This window comes from Pogoniulus pusillus, chromosome 1, assembly GCF_015220805.1.
Source record: "Pogoniulus pusillus isolate bPogPus1 chromosome 1, bPogPus1.pri, whole genome shotgun sequence".
Taxonomy (NCBI): domain Eukaryota; kingdom Metazoa; phylum Chordata; class Aves; order Piciformes; family Lybiidae; genus Pogoniulus; species Pogoniulus pusillus.
Window position 1 is genome coordinate 39733426 of NC_087264.1, and position 12958 is coordinate 39746383.

General features: G+C 41.2%; 1 protein-coding gene and 1 long non-coding RNA gene across 2 annotated transcripts in view; one reads left to right on the forward strand and one right to left on the reverse strand.

Annotated features, from left to right (window-relative positions):
• SLC25A21 (solute carrier family 25 member 21) overlaps positions 1–12958 on the reverse strand; it is a 268495-nt gene that overhangs the window by 223365 nt on the left and 32172 nt on the right. The gene's annotated exons all lie outside the window — the stretch shown is intronic.
• Positions 7776–10940, forward strand: LOC135180843 (uncharacterized). The gene is made up of 3 exons (XR_010304570.1): positions 7776–7857; positions 10206–10260; positions 10833–10940. It is a non-coding gene; the product is annotated as an uncharacterized LOC135180843 (long non-coding RNA).

The following is a 12958-nucleotide window of genomic DNA, read 5'->3' on the forward strand; positions in this document are numbered from 1 at the left end:
GAATGGTAATGCCAGAACAGTTTAGAATGACAGGTTTCAGAGAAAGTGGTGAGAAGCAGGTCTTGCTAGAGAAGAAGTAGAACCCACAGTAGATGAGCAGTTGAACAAAGCATCCCTTTCAAATTCAAACTTAAAGGTTGGGCTATATGACTTTTGCAGATCCCTTCCAATGCACACCATTCTATGATTCTGTGGTACTGTTCAGGCAGGGAGGTTGGACTCCCCATGATCCTGTGAAAGAGTTAGATCAGTTTGTACCATGGTCCATAGAAGGATGTGGGACAGTGTGAAAACACTGTGCCAAAAAAGCCCTCCATACTTCCAAAGATCATGACGAATTGCATGTGGTATCTTTTCTTATTTCAGGTCCTGTGTAAACATTAATTTATGTGATACATACATGAATCTATAGATATCTTCTATAAGGTACTACATAAAGGAAAATAGAATCATAGAATCAACCAGGTTGGAAGAGACCTCCAACATCATCCAGTCCAACCTAGCACCCAACCCTATCCAGTCAACTAGACCATGGCACTAAGTGCCTCATCCAGTCTTTTCTTGAAGACCCCCAGGGACGGTGACTCCACCACCTCCCTGGGCAGCCCATTCCAATGCCAATCACTCTCTCTGGCAAGAACTTCCTCCTCACATCCAACCTATACTTTCCCCAGCACAACTTGAGGCTGTGTCCCCTTGTTCTATTGCTGGTTGCCTGGGAGAAGAGGCCATCCCCACCTGGCTACAGCCTCCCTTCAGGTAGTCGTAGACAGCAATGAGGCCACCCCTGAGCCTCCTCTTCTCTAGGCTAAACAACCCCATCTCCCTCAGCCTCTCCTCATAGGGTTTGTGTTCCTGCAACAGTAAATTGCAGAACTCAGTAAATATTTTAGCAAGTTCCTTTAAATGAACTATTGTGCAATAATTACATCTCTGTATTTTAAACATCCTGTGAACCCATGACTGCAGACCCACATGTCTTTGTGAAGACTAAATGTAAGAGAAGGACCATAAATAAATGAGAAATATACATAGTCAACATGTGAGCGAATTCTAAGCTTCTACTCAGAAAACAAGAGTAAATTTTAAAATTGCTAGAAAATTGCTTATACAACTTTTCTAGGTTAAAAAAAAAAATCAAAATACACTGTAGAAATTTTCCCAGTAGTATGTGGTTTTCAAAAATATTTTGAGCACTTTTCCTCCTAACCTTTTTTTAATTATAATGGCTCTAAACTCAAAATTTAGTTTCCTAGAAGGCCAAATTAAATTACCTTTTGGTAGCTTGAGATTGGCATACACAACATAAGCTCTGTGCTTCATTCAATGCTTAGATATTTGGGTACTATTTTCATTATGCTACCATCTACAGCCTACAGTTAAAAACAAACAAGAACAAACCAAAACCCCCACTCAGGGTTTCCTAGTGCAAAACAATTTACAAACATAAGGGAAAGTGGGACCCAAATAGCTTCAAATCCTAGTAAATTAAAGCCACTTGCCATGGTTTGACAGGCTTGGGATATCAGGTAAGGCTGTCACCACAAAGGACAAGGAGTGAATGGAAATAGGAACTGTGAAAATATGACTAAGTCAATAATAGAGTCCAGGTGATGCTCTGATTGAAAGGTTAGTAAATATCTGGCTTCTGAAAAGTACATAATTGATTTAAGAACAATTAAAGGAAGTAAAATGCAGTCTACAGCCACATCACAATTGTCCTATTATGCAGATTTCAGGTATGAGTTATAGGAATATTGATAGGATAATTACAGGAATGTAAAGCAAAAACAGATTTCCCCTTTTTCAGTGTTTCCTGCACTGAATTTTCACTGGTGCAATATACACAGCATTGTGCAAGAAGAAATACTGAGAGCAAACAGTCAATAGCCACTCAACTGTATGTTTAATAGGCGCAGGGCTGCACAGACTTTAAACTAATTTACATCTGAGCCACTTCAGTTCCAGATACACCTTTAAACCATAAAAGCTGCACCAGTGCTGACCTCTGTTTCGTCTTTAGACCCTGTGTATTTGCATGCTCTGTTGTAGTCAGCAAAATCTTCTTTCATTGCTTTATTAAGCCCTCAGTGTACACTCATATGGCTTAATTTACCTGTTTCCTGGGGCTTTACTTACTGGGATATTCCAAACCTTCCTTTTCTCTATCCCAAGTTACCCTAGGTAATTAAGAGCTGATTATATATCCAAATAGGATTGGTTCTAGCAGGAAAAAAAGGGTTCACACAGGTTTGGGGGGTTTTGTGAGTTTTTTGAGTTTATCCTTTGGTTTTTGATTTTTTTTTTTTTACTTTTTTTGTTGTTGTTGGCTTGGTTTTCCTTTTTGTTGGTTGGGGTTTTCTATGCTTTTTTCCCTCTGCCTTTTCTTTTTCTTCCCCCTCCTTTATTCCCCCCCCCCTACCCCCCCTTTTTTTTTTATCTGGAAAGAGAGAATTTTTAAATCCTAACCCTAACATCAGAAATGTGTACGTGCTACAATGCTAAAAACTTAATGCTGTGACAATTTATGTTCAAGAAACCCGGACAGACTAAGTAAAAAAAATAAAAGGCAGTATTGCCCTACTTACAAACTACAGGAATTCAGAAAAGTAGTGGCTACATGGAAGAATCCAGTTACTCAAAAGTGTAGGTTCACATAAGGAAGCTCCTCTGAACCAACACAGATATCCAGGAGCTAATTCAACAGACTCACTTGTGGAGTCAGAAATAAAAAATACTGTTTTGCATGGTTTGACTCGCCCTAAGAAAGACTACTAAAACAGGTCAAATGGATAGTTTCCTAAAGACACTTAATCTAAGTACAACAGAGAGCCCAGAACAACACAAACATACCCATCTGAAACAACCTGAGAGGAATTTGCTTCTGTGTTCCATATGTATACACCTGTATATATGCTCTTAGAATACACCACTTGCAAACGTGGATGCTTGCTCCTCTGTCATTTATGGATGCAAATGAATCTATATACCTGAAAACGTTGAGAAAGCCAACAAATGTGGTGGGTTGATATTACCCCCAGATCAAAATCACCAGACTAGCTCAGAAGGTTTGGAAGCAAAATGAAGCAAGCTAAAATCTAGAAGCATAAAATACAGTATACATGTATAAAATACATTTACAATTAAGAAATAAAGACCCCCTCAGACAAAGGAAAAAGTGAAATAGCTGTCTTCCCATCCCCCTACACCCCCTTATGAGGGAGAAAGAGAGAAATCAGGCCCCACTTCTGCTACCTACTTAGCCACAAGAAGAGTCTCAGCCAAGGTCAGTGAAGCCATGCATAGGGACAAGCAAGCAGTCAGAGTGAAGAAAAGGAAAGAAAAACACTTTGTGTAGCATATTATGTACTAAACCAGAAAGCAACTGGAATGATACAGACTTACCATTTTTCTTTTGCATCCAATGTCCTATTCTATTCACTTTTTACTTTTTTTTTCTATTCAACATCTTCGGAATTTTCCTGTTTCTTGTTTATAATTTAGAACCAGTCTAGAGTGTTAGCTCTAAACCACCACACCAAACCAGCTTCAAAACCAGAGCTTGCAGCAGTTGGTATACCTGCCTGCTCACTGGGAAACTTGCACTGCACATGGCAAAATGAGAGCACGCTTCCTTCTCTTCCCCTCTCAAGCTTAGGACCCTTCTGTTATAAAATAAGGAGTCAATGAGTGTGAAGGAATGTCAACATATTGTGTGTGTGTGTGTGACAAATATTAATACAGCATTGACAAATATCAAAGGTGCTTCATTCCTTTGTCATTCTCAACAACCAGTCCTCAGGACTCCCTAATTAAGTAATGACAATATTGTAAGTAAGGTCTGTTTTCCAAACTAAAGCTAGATAATTGGACACAATTTGATTAAGTTGAAATCTCAGCCTTTCTTTAATCCCTGTGCTGTTTTCATACACGTACCCAAAAGCACAAGATTGCTGCTTCAAAATGCTTTGCATCATCGAACAGACACACCTTGCAATTGAGCAAGTACGTCGTTCAGTGGTCACTTTTTAGAAGCACCACATAAAAGATTTAATGTGCATGATCTTTAATAAATGCCTTCAGAATCACAAATACCAATTTAGATAAATTTATTTCTTCTTTAAAGCCTCAGAACATTTATTGAAAATAAACCATATGCCTACAATGAGCCAGGTATATTCAATAAATGCTTAAGAACAGTTTATTGATTTAAAACTACTTTTTACAGCAATGGAAGAAAACCATACTATTTTGAGGAACATGCAAAAGATTAGTTTAGTTTTTACATTCTGCAAACAAGCAATAATCTGTTTAAAATTAAACTCATAAGATCAGATAGGCCTTTGAAGGACTCAGACACTGCAAGTCATTTAGCATTGAATTTGCAAGAGATACAGTCAGTTGTTTAGCCACATCGATATCATTTAGTCTACAACTTAATCAAGTATTGATAAAGATTTTTTTAATATATATGTAAAGATGCTATCAGCAAAACAAACACATTATTTTGTACTACTTCAAAGCTTATTTATAATGTGTTTAGAAATATTCAGTGGAAACAGGAAAATAATGTCTTGATTTTCTAAACTTTACAACATCTGCTTTTACTTACTTGCAGCATTGTAAAGTTCTCTGGATTTCAAATGGGTATTTTTTTTTCTTTTGTCTGGTCCTAAGTTTGAAAGTGATCACATGATTTTATTTTTTTACCCCACTCAATTTTCCATTTTTCACTTAATACAGCCATATGAAGATCCCTGCAGTCTTCTAAGAGTGCAAATACCAGTTGGAATAACTTACATTTTAAATAGAACACATTAAAAACCTGCTAGAAATTACTCTTCCTCTGAGGACTAAAATTCCTGCTTCTTTATTATTTCCCAGTGTAGATACTTAAACTCCTTTTACCCAGACACCATGCTGATTATTCATACTACTGTTTCTCAATCTGGCATAACCTGCAGTAAACATCTTTTGGCAAATGCAGCTCTCTTCACTGGCTTGGTTTGTGGAAGTGACTACAAGCTTCAACAACCAAAGGGCTTCTCCTTTAATGACTTTTCCATCTATAAGAAAGGATCTGACATGTAATCTGAAGGCATTAAGATGTAACAATAAAGCATTGTTACAAAAGTACCTTTAGTGGTTTACTATGACCTGTTTGAAAGTAACTTTATAGACTCTCCTCCACTGGACAGAATTAACGTGTTGGTGATTTAGTGAAAAGTCAAAGCTTTCAAGTACGAGATCACATAGTACATGATAAATACATGGAAACATCATAAGTAACTTCCTCTTCCTGCTTAGAGGTAGCCAATCCACTCCTGTTCATGAGTTACACTCCTGCTGCAACTAGGCTAATAAGCTGGGTGCATCTTGCAGAATATTTTAGGTCACCTTGTATCTTAGTCTCCTGATCACCCAAACCAGGCTGATCAGCTATTGCATGGTCTGGTTCCCATCTGGCCACATACTCAGGTTTCCCTTCCATCAATCAATTGCACCTGGGGGGACAGCAGGAAGGAGAAAGGAACTGGTAGAAAGCGGGGTCTCAGGCCACAATTGGGATACATGGCTGCAGGGTGAGGCAGAAGGCTTAGTTTGTGCTTGAGTTTTGCTGCAACATGAGATGAGGTCAGAACTGGACAAGCCCATACCCCAGAGGATGGAAATGCTTCCAGGTCTGCTAGCTTAAGCACAGCTTCTGTGTGCCTGACAAGCTAAGGTAGTGAAGACAGAGATTTCCTGCACAGTCCTTGAAATGACAAAAGCATGCTTGCTGTTGTGCTAAATACAGTTCCATGGCATGGATGCTTCTAATTCCATAACAATAAATGCTTCATTTTAATTGCAACTTTCCTCTCAGATCCATTATTTTTCACACTTAGGTCTGGATTAGCTAATGAGACATGGAGTTTACAGCTGGCAGCACGATAAACACAGACCTGTAGACTCTGCAATGTATTTCCTTACAGCAGAGTAGAGGTGGAGACCATTTTCTAGATCAGGCCATCACAGGCTGAATTCCTGGATATGGGGTGATTTTATATCGAATTCTGATCTGCACTCCAAATTCTCCTTTGCAATAGGTTTCAAAACTTGAGTTACAAAATCTTTTCATCACAACCAAACTTATGAAACATTTGAATTAGTTTTAACCCCTTTTTATGCAAAAACTGTTTGAAAGTTTAATTTTACAAGTCTTGGCTTTAGTGCCACACAGTAGTAGATTTAGCAATGTCTCTGCAAAGTTCTGAGCAAAATTTTCACACATATGCACCAGCTGGTAGGTTTAATATTTTGTAGTGCATGGTTTACCAGGTTACCATGGTAGTAAGTTACCTGAATATCAAAATTTTAAAGGGAAAATCTCTGATGTGAAACAATTGGCATAATGATTTGAAAGCTAGACAAATTACACTTACATCCCCCCAGAAGCATTTTAGAGGGCTCCTTCCTTTTAGGTGATCAAATACTCTTCAGTGACTCAGTTAAGGAAGATATGAGCATGTATTAAAAATTCAGATTCTCAGAAATGCTTCATAATTTCCACCCAAGACATCTAACGGAGTACAATCTATATTTTGGTATGTTACAGGTTACATAGATGAAGTCTGTTTCTCTTACATATCCTTTATATGTGATGCTTAATATTCCCTCTTGCTCATCCACCTTTGTAGTCCATGCACACATTCCAATGTGATCTGCCCTAGGTGATCCTGCTTCGGCAGGTGGGGTTGGACTAGGTGATCTCTGGAGATCTCTTCTAACCCCTACCACCATTCTATGATTCTGGGATTCTACGACTGCATGCCTTTCATGTTTCACAGGTACTTCTCAGGAGAAGAGCTTTAAGAGAGCACAGCACAAGACACACACATACAACTCATCGGCTTGCAACCTTTTAGGCAAAGACTATTAGAGCAAAGGGAGAGTGGATACTTAAGACTAATCTTAATACTAGAGGCACTTCTCCAAAAGCAGTGAGGTGTGAAATTCTTTTTTAGATCCAGTAGCTTTAGCACTTTTTCTACAAGCATAAATTCCCATTTAAAAAGGAGCAGTAACTCATAGAATCATAGAATCAACCAGATTGGAAGAGACCTCCAAGATCATCCAGTCAACCTATCACCCAGCCCTGTCCAATCAACTAGACCATGACACGAAGTGTCTCATCCAGGCTTTATTTGAACACCTCCTCTTTTAACACAGAGGATATTTTGTCAGTCACTGCATTGCCCCCTTCAGCAGATAAACTAAATGATGTGCTTTAGGCAGCATTATTTGTTCAAATGCATATCTTCATTGTGCTGTTTGATCTGGGCATAATATAATCACCTTTGATTACAGATATTGCTATCATCTGTTATGCTTGTAATTAATTAATCACCATTTAATTCATTTCCTATTGTAACACATCAGTTGTGTTGCCACCAGGTGATGCCATTTGCTATTAGCTGGCTATTGGAGTCTCCTCCCACCCCAGGTGTGGCCACTTTGCCCTCCCTGCCCACTCCCTTTTATATTCTGCCCCAGCAAAGCTAGAAGCTCCAAGTTAGGCCCATTGTGGGCCAAGGGATCCTCTGCCTGGCATCCTTGGTGAGTCTCCATGGTGTGCACTGGGTGAATTGGTGGAGGATTTCAAAGGCCGGGGGGCCTGGTGGCCCCCCGGCTCGCTAGGGCTAGGCTCAATAACCATTGCAATGTACAACATCATCCACGGGTGCTGGGTGTGTGTCCTTGCTGGAGCTGATTTCTTTTGTAGGGTGTTTTAGCTGTTTGAGGCTCTTGCTTTGGGCTCTGAGCTGACTGCAAAAATGGCGGTGGAGAAGAATTGCTCTTCAGGCAAAGTGAGAGGTAAGCAGGTGAGGGCACGGGGGAGCAGGAACTGCATTAGGAAGGTGAGATGTGGTGGAGAATCAGATTGTTAGGGACTGGATGGGACCTTGAAAGATCATTTAGTTAGGGTTAGCATCAATGGCCACTGCAATAGCGTGCATGGGTGCTGGATGTGTGTCCTTGTTGGAGCTGAGCTTTTCTGGGTGATGTTTTAGCTGTTTGATGGTCTTGCCCCAGGCTCTAGGGCAGGGATGGAAATGGTGCTGGTAGAGCAGAGCTGTTTAGGCAGAGTGAAAGGGGAGAGCAGGGGCTGCTTAGGGGAGGCAAGGGTTTGGGGGAGAGCAGAAGGTGCTATGTATAGGTGAAGAGTGGGGGTAATGATGAAGCTCATTACTCTTGCAACATCAGTGTGCCTCAATTATGAGGCTAAAAAGCCTTACTCTTGTGTATTCATCCTCTTTGGCCAAAGTTCAGGATTTCCTAGTTCATGAGCAGGAGAGACAAATTTCATCCTTTGTACTTTCACTTAGATGGATGCCCTGTTCTTTTTGGAATAAAAGACGTTGATTGCACTCTTGGAGCACAGCACTGACTTACTCTATGGATACAGGCCCTTCTTGGTCAGTCAGTTACATAGCAAACAATTAGTATCAGGTATTTGAAAAGAACTAGCTATGGAATCAACCACTTGACTTCAGCTATGCATTGTCTCTACTGTGACCAGTGCTGTGCAATATCTTCATCAATGATACAGACAGTGACCCTGGGGTGTATGAGGAAGAGTGTGTCCAGCAGATCAAGGGAGGTTCTCCTCCCCCTCTACTCTGCCCTGGTGAGACCTCATCTTGAATACTGTGTTCAGTTTTGAGCTCCCAAGTTTAAGAGGGACAGGGATCTGCTGGAGAGGGTCCAGCAGAAGGCTACAAGGATGATTAGGGGACTGGAGGGCATGCCTTAGGAGGAGAGGCTGAGGAACCTGGGGCTTTTTAGTCTGGAGAAGAGAAGACTTAGAGGGGGTTTGATAAATGTTTGTAAGTGTCTGAAGGCTGGCCAGGATGTGGGGGACAGGCTTTTCTCACCTACTTGCTGTGATAGGACAAGGAGCAATGGGTGTAAAATGCAGCGAAAGAGGTTCTGCCTCAACACAAGGGGGGACTTCTTTACTGTAAGGGTCACAGAACACTGGAACAGGCCTCCCAGAGAAGTTGTGGGGTCTCCTTCTATGAAGACTTGCAGAGGAACACATCCAGACAGGCCTTGAGATCTGCATTAGATAGTATTGTCCTGCTCTGGCAGGGGGGGTTGGACTTGATGATCTCCTTGGGTCCCTTCCAACCCCTAACATCCTGTGAAGTTGAGTGCACTCTCAGCAAGTCTGCTGAGCTGTGCAGTTGACAAGATTGAGGGATGGGGTGCCATCCAGAGGGACCTAGACAGGTTAGAGAAGCGGGCTCAGGCTAGACAAGTGGGCTCACAAGGTTTGATAAGGTGAAGTACAAAGCTCTGCACCTGCACCAAGGCAATCCTTGATAACAATACAGGCTAGGGGATGATTAGATTCAGAGCAGCCCTGCAGAAAAGGACTTGAGGGTACTGGCAAATTAAAAGCTGGACATGAGCCAACAATGCACATTCACAGCCCAGAAGGCAGATCACACCTTGGGCTGCATCAAAAGAAGCATGGTCAGTAGATGATTCTGCCACTCTGCTCTGGCAAGACCTCACCTGGAGTACTGTGTCAAGCCCCCAACACAAGATGGTCATGGACCTGCTGGAGTGGGTCCAGAGGAGGGTCACAAAGATAATCAAAGGGCTGAAGCACCTCTCCTATGAAGGCAGGCTGAGAGCTGGGGCTGTTAAATTGAGAAGAGAAAGCTCTGAGGAGACCTTACAGCAGCATTACAGTATCTGAAGGGGACCTACAGGAAAGCTGGAGAAGAACTGTTAACAAAGGCATGTAGCAATAGGACAAGGGGCAATGGTCTTAAATTAGAGCAGGGTAGATTTAGGTCAGACATAAGCAGGAAGTTCTTCACAGTGAGGGTGATGAAATACTGGAACAGGTTGCCCAGAGATGTGGTGGAGGCCCCATCCCTGGAGACATTCAAGGTCAGACTTGATGGTGCCCTGAGCAACTTGATCTAGTTGGACATGTCCCTGTTCACTGCAGGGGGATTGGACAAGATGACCTTTGAATGTCTCTTCCAACCCAGTTGTGCTGGTTTGAGGCTAATTGGAATATTTTAATGAGAGAAATTAGATCACTGGTTGTGAAAAGAAAATAATGATGAAGTCTATATCATTCATTGGTTTGCTGAGAGGGACAAAAAGCCAAAACGTAAGCAATTTCTCCTGTTCTGTCCTAGGATGTTTCCTTATTTGCTTCCTCTTCACTCTGATCCAATGTCTCTCCACTAACAAGTAAGCTTTGTTGAGTGGTTGTTTTGGTTTCTGGCTGGGAAGAGAGAAAGAGAGATAGAAAGATGAGGTAGCTTTGTGCCCTTCTGGGCAGTTTTTGTTTGAGAAGGAGATTGGATTTCTGTATTATTTCTAATGTGTCTATAATTGTAAATACTTGTAACTATTTTGTGTACATATGCTTGTAAATTTAGCTTTGCTATGGATATAGCTTTATCTTACTTCCAGGCCATCTGAACTAGTCTGGTGAATTTCAATAGTGGGGAGGTGGTGGTGGTGGGGGGAAGTTCCTAACCTGCCACATCAATGCATTCTATGATTCATTCCATGACTGTGTTCAAGCCAGCCAGGACAAAATAAACTAATAAATAAAACTGCCTGAGTGAGCAGCCAGTCTTGGTAAGCTTGCCAATGTTTCTTCCCGACGAGGAAACAGCTCATGGAAATTATCTTCTCACTACCTCAGGGTATACCAGGCTGAAGCTGAAACCCCCTATTCAGTTCAACCCCTGTAGTGCAAGAAAGGTTTTGTTGTCCTGTGTAAGAAAAAAAATGTCCTTTGGTATCTTTTGCAGAATGTCAAAGGATTCAGGGGAAAGCTCTAAAAGCAGAGAAAACACTTCATTGACCAAAACAGGCACTTCAGGCATCTTCTTTCTAAACCACAGGTGTTGTCAGAAATAAACCCCACTCTCTAGTTCTGGCTCTGACTCTATACATGACATACTAACTATCCAAGACAATAATGACCTTTAATATCTGAGGGGTTCGTGTTCCTCAAGTAACAGCTGTGGAGTTACACAGGTAGGAATAACACTCAAAAAGCTGAAAGAGTGGAGATAACTTAGGATTTCAGGTACGTAAATTATTACCAAGCTTCAGTGAGACTGACAAAGATGGCTCAAAACTGCTTATGATTCAACTAAAGATGAGGTCTCTGTGTACTTTGAGGCATGGCACCTCTAGCTGCCACTAAAAATTCCTGGATCTCAGCTCATCACTGCAAGAAGTCCAGCTCCATTTTCCTCCATCTGCCTACAATAATTATTCTCTACACTGGTTCTTGCAGAAAAGAAATGGTGAAGAAGGAGAGAGCTGAAGAAAACACTATCATCCAGCAGAACATGTGTAGACAGAAGTAGAAAGTAAGAGATGTTAGGTAGAGAGTAAGATGTAGAGCTCAGTTTAATTCAGCTTTGAAAAAACTTCTGTGTCCTCTTCTGGAGCCCCTGTTACACAAAGGATATGGATGTGCTGGAGTGTGTCCAGGGAAGGGCCACGAGGATGATCAGAGGGCTGGAGCACTTCTCCTATGGAGACAGACAGAGAGCTGGGGCTGTTCAGCCTGGAGAGGAAAAAGCTCCAAGGAGACTTTATTGTGGCCTTCCAGAATTTGAAGGGGGCCTACAGGAAAGCTGGTGAGGGACTTTTTAGGATGTCAGGTAGTGATAGGACTAGGGGGAATGGAGCAAAACTAGAAGTGGGTAGATTCAGATTGGATGTTAGGAACAAATTCTCCACCATGAGGGTGGTGAGACACTGGAACAGGTTGCCCAGGGAGGTGGTAGAAGCCTCATCCCTGGAAGTTTTTAAAGCCAAGCTGGATAGGGCTCTGAGCAACCTGATCTATTGTGAGGTGTCCATGCACACGGCAGCAGGATTGGAACTAGATGATCCTTGGAGTCCCTTCCAGCTCTGACAATTCTATGTGTCTGTGATTAAAGGATGGAATGACTAACTATAAGAAACTTCTAGTGGGACATATCTTTTAAAAGTCACATGATATACTGTGATAGACCTTGAGATATGTTTTAGGGTAAAATAAGCTGGATGTGTTCCTCTGTGATCTGTGTTAGATAGTGTTGCCCCACTCTGGCAGGGGGGTTGGACTCAATTATTTCCTTGGGTCCCTTCCAACCCCTAACATCCTGTGATTTTCCCACTGTATGACCTTCTTAAAACTTCCTTTCTGTCCTATCTGTATCCAATGTTCTAGCTATCTGTACAAATGCTAGAACAGCCACAGAACTGCATCTTAACTAGCAAGAAAAGACAGAAAGTCCAACTTAGTCCTCTGCATTTATTATCAGACTAGCCTCTTTAGTCAAATAAACTAGATAAATGAATGTGAATGGTGTCCTCTTCATCTGTTTTTTCGTTATGTCTAAGGAAGGAGATGCCTAATCACTGCTGTCAGCAACTACTTGTTGCTCATCAAGTTCAATAATGAACCACTTGATAATCCTTGTGGGAAAATAAAATCCTCCTCCATGGATAGAAAGACCTTGGTTTTGTGTTACTTGGCTTATTTACTGGTAAAAATCAAATCTCAGATTTTTACTCAAAACAAGCATAACATAAGCAACCGATAATTTATCTTCCATGGGCAAGCCTGATTCTATAAACCTTGCTTCACTTACCAGCATCACAACCACAGCATCAGTAATTCAAACTTGTATTTGGGGCCCTTCTCAAGATGGAATCCAAAAGCGTAAACCATGAATAAACATTGTTCTGTCTAATCTGTTGTTCTCCATTTTCTACCATCCCTAGATAAGGGTAAAATATAAGGGTTGATTTTTTTTTTTTTAGCATTAAACAAAAATATTTGGTCACTTCAATTTCTTCTGGTATTGATATTTTGTGTCTATCAAGCCATGAAAAACAAATATAAGAGAGCTGAACACTTCAAACACCATCA